The 6041-nt window shown below is 35.5% G+C and overlaps 1 long non-coding RNA gene across 1 annotated transcript; it reads right to left on the reverse strand.

Annotated features, from left to right (window-relative positions):
* Positions 1-1722: 1722 nt before the first annotated feature.
* Positions 1723-4525, reverse strand: LOC131170570 (uncharacterized). Its single transcript, XR_009141353.1, has 2 exons — positions 4372-4525; positions 1723-1949 (listed from the first exon to the last, which is right to left on the reverse strand). It is a non-coding gene; the product is annotated as an uncharacterized LOC131170570 (long non-coding RNA).
* Positions 4526-6041: the final 1516 nt, after the last annotated feature.

Consider the following 6041-nt stretch of genomic DNA (forward strand, 5'->3'; position numbering starts at 1 on the left):
ACCGTTGACTAGCCCTGGACCGCGGGGAACCCTGGAAAGTATTTTTAGGACTTAAATAAATGTCTATTGAAGTATAAACACCATTAGAAATATCAAAGAAAAATTAATTAATTAGTACAAAGAAAAGTGAGAAATCGAGAAATCGATAAAATTCGGTATTACTAAAAAATCGGGAATGCAATCCGAACAGGGGCATTGTGGTCATTTGACACCCCGAGTTATCTTTTGACCTAAATGTCCATTAAAAATACATGATATTACACTTGGAAAATGTCATGAAAAATTAAATTGGTGGTACCTAATTTAAATAGCAAAAGATAGGAGCTTAATGTGAGAATTTGGAAAATTAAGATTAAATAACCATTAAATATCACTTAGTGCTCCACTCACCTCACTTAAGTGGACCACTACACATCTTTTGGGTAGAAAACAACTCATCTTCTTCAACCTTGGATAGCCAGCCGAAAATGGTGAAGGAGAATTCCTCCATGGCCGAATTTGAAGAACCTTCATGCAAGCATGATCCAAGCCATTTCTTCACTAGCTCCCTTCACTAAAATTGCTCTACACCACTTGGGCAGTAGATAGGCAGCAAGAAGATTAAGTTTAGTCAAGGTTTTGAAGAGTTTCCAAAGTGGTAAGTAGGTATTTTTTATGCTTGCTTCATTAAAGTTTGTGTGGATGTTATGGGTAGTTGAATTGTGGAAAGATTTTTGGAGTTTGATGTTTTAAGGGAGATGTATATTTTTGACAGCCATGGAAACTCCATAAGAACAGTTTATCCTTGCATGTAAATGGTAGATTAAAGTGTTGATTAAGTGTTTATGTGTGTAGGAATAAATTGGGTGATGTATATTAGATGTATGTGAATGTACACTTGATTTCGGAAGCTTGGAAGTTAATAAAGAGAGATGGATGAATCGGCAATTTGAAGTGTAGACCAAAAAAATGTTGTTTCATGGTTGGTTTATGGAATTTTATTGTTGAATTATGGTGCTTGTTATGGCAGCTTGTATATGTGTATAAGGGTTTGAGTTTGGACATGTAAATGAGCTAGGTTATGTGGTTAAATTATTTATAATTTGAACTTGGAAAATTCTGGACTATAATGTGCATATTGAGTGTGGTTGTAAGCTGCCAAAATGACCAAAAATGTGTTGTGAAATGTGTTTATGTTATGGTACAAAACAGAAATGGCATGAATGTGTAACTTGGTAATGTTAAATGTGTCCTTTGATGAGTGATGGACAATGTGCAATAGGGCAGTGTGTGTTTTGGCTTAGAACCTTAAGTGTGTGACTCCAATTGGTATGAGACCAATTGGAGGTGAAAATAGGCACAAAATATGCCAACTTTCATGAAGGAAGCTTACCAAAATTCTACTTGGAATGTGACGCCCCTTACCCGTCTACTGTATACCAGAGCAAGAAGTGCCACATTCGGTGCCGGAGCACCCTATCTTGTTTTATCATATCTATTGTAAACTTTTAATGTCATTTAAAACATATATTCAATGTGTAGAAATTTTTTTTTTTTTTCTGTGGAGACCCGGACAGAGCCTCCCCTGTTTTATTAGCATCTGTCGGGTTCCACTATCACCTGTTAACATATTCATAGTCATCTCACATATTTTCATATCATATTCTCTTTTATCATATCATTCACAACTATTTATGAGATCTCAAAATGAAGTGTCATCTATTGCATTCATATAGAAATTCATAGATAATAAATTATAAGTTTTCATTTCAAGTCCAAAATGAAATACATCATAAACTAGTAATTACATCATGACTAAACATAATGAACCAAAATACTAGTCTATACATGGGCCCTACCAAAATACAAAAGACCGGTGAGGTGACTCTGGACAATGGCAGATCTGATCAGAGCTCTGTCAGTGCACTACTGGTGCTGCTGCTGCGGCTGCTGGGACTGATCTCCAGTACCTACGCGATGGAAAACCAACGCGCTAAGCATAACGCTTAGTGGTGCATAATTTATAATAACAATAATTTAATAATTTGAAACAATATATGCAACTCATAATTTCTGGGTCTTTTACATTTTTATTGCTCTTTGGAAATAATTAACATTATTGGGATCTTTTATGATTACTTATTGTATTTTAAGTCTTAATTATTATTATTTTTTTTATCAGTGCCCAAGAAAACCTATAACAAATTATAAAAGCTGGATGTACGGGTGTATACTGGTTAGACAGCCATATGTCTATCCAGTATATGTCTGTCAGGCACGAGGCCAGCTGTCGGGCACGAGACCCGCTGTCAGGCTTGTAAAGCCAGAAATAAAGTAGGCATATAGCCTGTAGAACAATCATACCAGACATATATTGTCAGTTCATGATTTTCTCGGTAGGCAGTACTGCTATCTGTAGTCCCTAATTGGTATACCAATTTATCCAACTAAATAAATAAGTCTAGGTATACTATGGGCAATTAAATATTTTTAATTAATTTAGCACTATTCACTATTACTATTTTCTAGTACTGTTCATTGGTACCATAAATTTCATATTAATAGAACATTAGTCCTAATTTACATATTCATATCATTTTTAATATTAAATTTTCCTTATGAGTATTTTAATTATCCTATATAGCATTTTTCCCATGAACCTTTCATTAGGTTCATGTTGATGTATTATCTTTATCTAGGAATTTGACTATGTTGGGATGTCTATTTAGTCACAATTCCTTCATAATAATTGCTCCTCTATGTTTAAACTTGAATTTCAGTTTTTGAATTACTGAGTTTGGGGTTATAGAACTCAAGTTATGGACAAAAATACCAAAGGAATAGTATTTTGGGACATTTTCTGGGTTGGCAGTTTCAGTGACCCAACTTGTGCTAACCATTTGAATTGGTTAAAGGCAAAACTGAGTTAAGTGGTCTTCATGAAAAGTGTAGCCCTATGTCTAAACTTTCCATGGGTAACATTTTAGGTTATTTGGACCAGTATAGAGAGAGTTATGACCAAATGAACATGTACTGTTCATTTGGTCATTTTCTGGGTTAGCAGTTTCAGTGACCCAACTTGTGCTAACAATTTGAATTTGTTAAAGGCAAAACTGGGTTAAGTGGTCTTCATGAAAAGTGTAGCCCTATGTCTAAAATTTCTATGGGTAACATTTTAGGTTATTTGGACCAGTATAGAGAGAGTTATGACCAAATGAACATGTACTGTTCATTTGGTCATTTTCTGGGTTGGCAGTTTCAGTGACCCAAATTGTGCTAACAATTTGAATTTGTTAAAGGCAAAACTGGGTTAAGTGGTCTTCATGAAAAGTGTAGCCCTATGTCTAAACTTTCCATGGGTAAAATTTTAGGTCATTTGGACCAGTATAGAGAGAGTTATGACCAAATGAACACGTACTGTTCATTTGGTCATTTTCTGGGTTGGCAGTTTCAGTGACCCAACTTGTGCTAACAATTTGAATTTGTTAAAGGCAAAACTGGGTTAAGTGGTCTTCATGAAAAGTGTAGCCCTATGTCTAAACTTTCCATGGGTAAAATTTTAGGTCATTTTGACCAGTATAGAGAGAGTTATGACCAAATGAACACGTACTGTTCATTTGGTCATTTTCTGGGTTGGCAGTTTCAGTGAGCCAATTTGTGCTAACAGTTTGAATTTGTTAAAGGCAAAACTGGGTTAAGTGGTCTTCATGAAAAGTGTAGCCCTATGTCTAAACTTTCCATGGGTAAAATTTTAGGTCATTTGGACCAGTATAGAGAGAGTTATGACCAAATGAACATGTACTGTTCATTTGGTCATTTTCTGGGTTGGGTGCAGGGAAATCCGAATTTGGGCAGTATTTAGCTCAAGTTTTGGACAGAATTTGGGCATGGTTTCTTCATGGAAAATGGGCTATTTTGGGTCTAGTTTCACCTCCAATTGGCCTCATACCAATTGGGGTCACACAATTTTATTTATGGCCTAAAATGTACACTGCCCTCAACAAACACAACCTGCAGAAAATTAACACTTCCAAAACTCAATCTCCTCCAACTTCCTTACTTCAATTTGCATGCAATACACTTCTATAAGCAACAATCTCATCCCAATAGGTCAATTTCAACATTTTACACAACATTTACACAAACCCTAGTTTTCAAAGTTTCAAATTTACACAAACACTACACAATCAAACACCCAAACATTTCAACTAATTACACATTCTCATGGAACCATTTTTCATCACTTAAAAGCAATAAACTTCAAGTTCCATGGCTGCCAAAAATTCAAGGGTTCTTTCCTCTAGATTTTCTTTTTGTTTTAATGGTTTTTATGCTTAGCTAAACATGCTTTTCATGTTTAATAAAGAGAAGAAGAGGGATTAGTGCACTAACCTCTTGTGACCCACTTCAAACTTTAATCTTTCTTCTTCTTATGGGTATCTAAAGCTTCCTTATGGTGTGGGCTAAATTTTTTGTGAAGGGGTCTATGGGTTTTGGTGAGTGAAAGCTTGGCAAATCAAGCTTTAAGCTTGATAACAATGGTGGGGAGGGAGAGACCAAGGGAGGGGTTACGAACTATCAACTTATGAACCCAGCATCTCTCCCGTGTTTTGTCGATGTGGGATTTGCCTAGGGTGTTACAATCCACCCCCCTTATGGGACTCAGCGTCCTCGCTGAGGTTTGCCCCACCATCGTTCAAGGTTGCACGCGGAGCGGCTCTGATACCACAAATGTAATGGCCCGGCCCACTAGTGATATTGTCCGCTCTGGGCCGAAGCCCTCACGGTTTTAAAACGCGTCAATAGGGGTTACGAACTATCAACTTATGAACCCAGCATCTCTCCCGTGTTTTGTCGATGTGGGATTTGCCTAGGGTGTTACATGGAAGGTAACTTGAAAAATAACCAAATCCGAATTAGTGCATTTAAGGCCTGAAAATTGACCATTTGGGCAGTAGTTAGTATTTTGGCCATAACTCACTCAAAATAGTTCCAATTGACCTGAAATTTTTACCATGAATAGTTAAGACATATCTACAACTCTTATGAAGACACCAACACCCATAAATGACCATAAGCAAGTCAAATAGCTTGTAAAAGTTTGGGTCCAAAAACTGGCCGAACCAAAAGTGACCTAAAAATGACCTAAAGTGACCATTTTGATGCATTCTGACCAGCATTAGTAAATTGACCATAACTTGGTCTACATAACTCAGAATGACCTGAAATTTTGCCCCGCGTACAGTAAGACATAGGCCTACAAGTTTTTAGTTTTGACCAAAACCCGAAAACTGAGGGAACTAGATCATCTGGCTAGGTCAAAATAGTACACCAAAATCCGGCAAATTGCAATAAAATGCAATATACTTGAAAGTGAATTTGGTAACATGTACCAGCACTAAAAGGCTACAAATGTGACATATTGGTAACATTAAAACCTAATTCACCTAGAATGCATCGAGGGTCAACATCTTAGATTGACTAAGAAAATAATAGAATTCAATAAGTTAATTATTATGCATTATCATTAGAGACAGTTTAAATGAGTACTGAAACACTTCAAATTGTGTGTTTCAATTAGCAAAGACTCAGGGAAGGGGAAGGAAACACTAAGTCAGAGCCAAGAGACAGTTATCAGAGGTTTGTGCACAACTAGTTTTTAATTAATTTTATTCTGAAAATTTCATATGATTAAATGACATTATTTTCCTTATGAATTATATTTATCAAGTATTGGATTTAATTCAATGATTATTGAAATTGTTATAGTATGTATGAATTTAGCTTTATGAAATGGTATTTCAACAAGTATTAAGCATTGTTGTGGATTGAATAATTATGTTTTAAAAAATTGTGATAGAACATGTTTTGAATTGTGATGGGCAATTTGAATGGAAAAATGCAAATTTATGATTTGAATTGTGATGAGCATAAAAATTATTGGATATTGGAATTGACTTTGAATCGAATTGTATTGTGATTTATGCTCACTGAAAGGATTGTGATATTGTTTTATATTTCACTATAAATGCTTGACTAGGTTATTACCCGTCTCTCTCACT

The sequence above is a fragment of the Hevea brasiliensis genome, chromosome 2 (genome assembly GCF_030052815.1).
Source record: "Hevea brasiliensis isolate MT/VB/25A 57/8 chromosome 2, ASM3005281v1, whole genome shotgun sequence".
Lineage (NCBI taxonomy): Eukaryota > Viridiplantae > Streptophyta > Magnoliopsida > Malpighiales > Euphorbiaceae > Hevea > Hevea brasiliensis.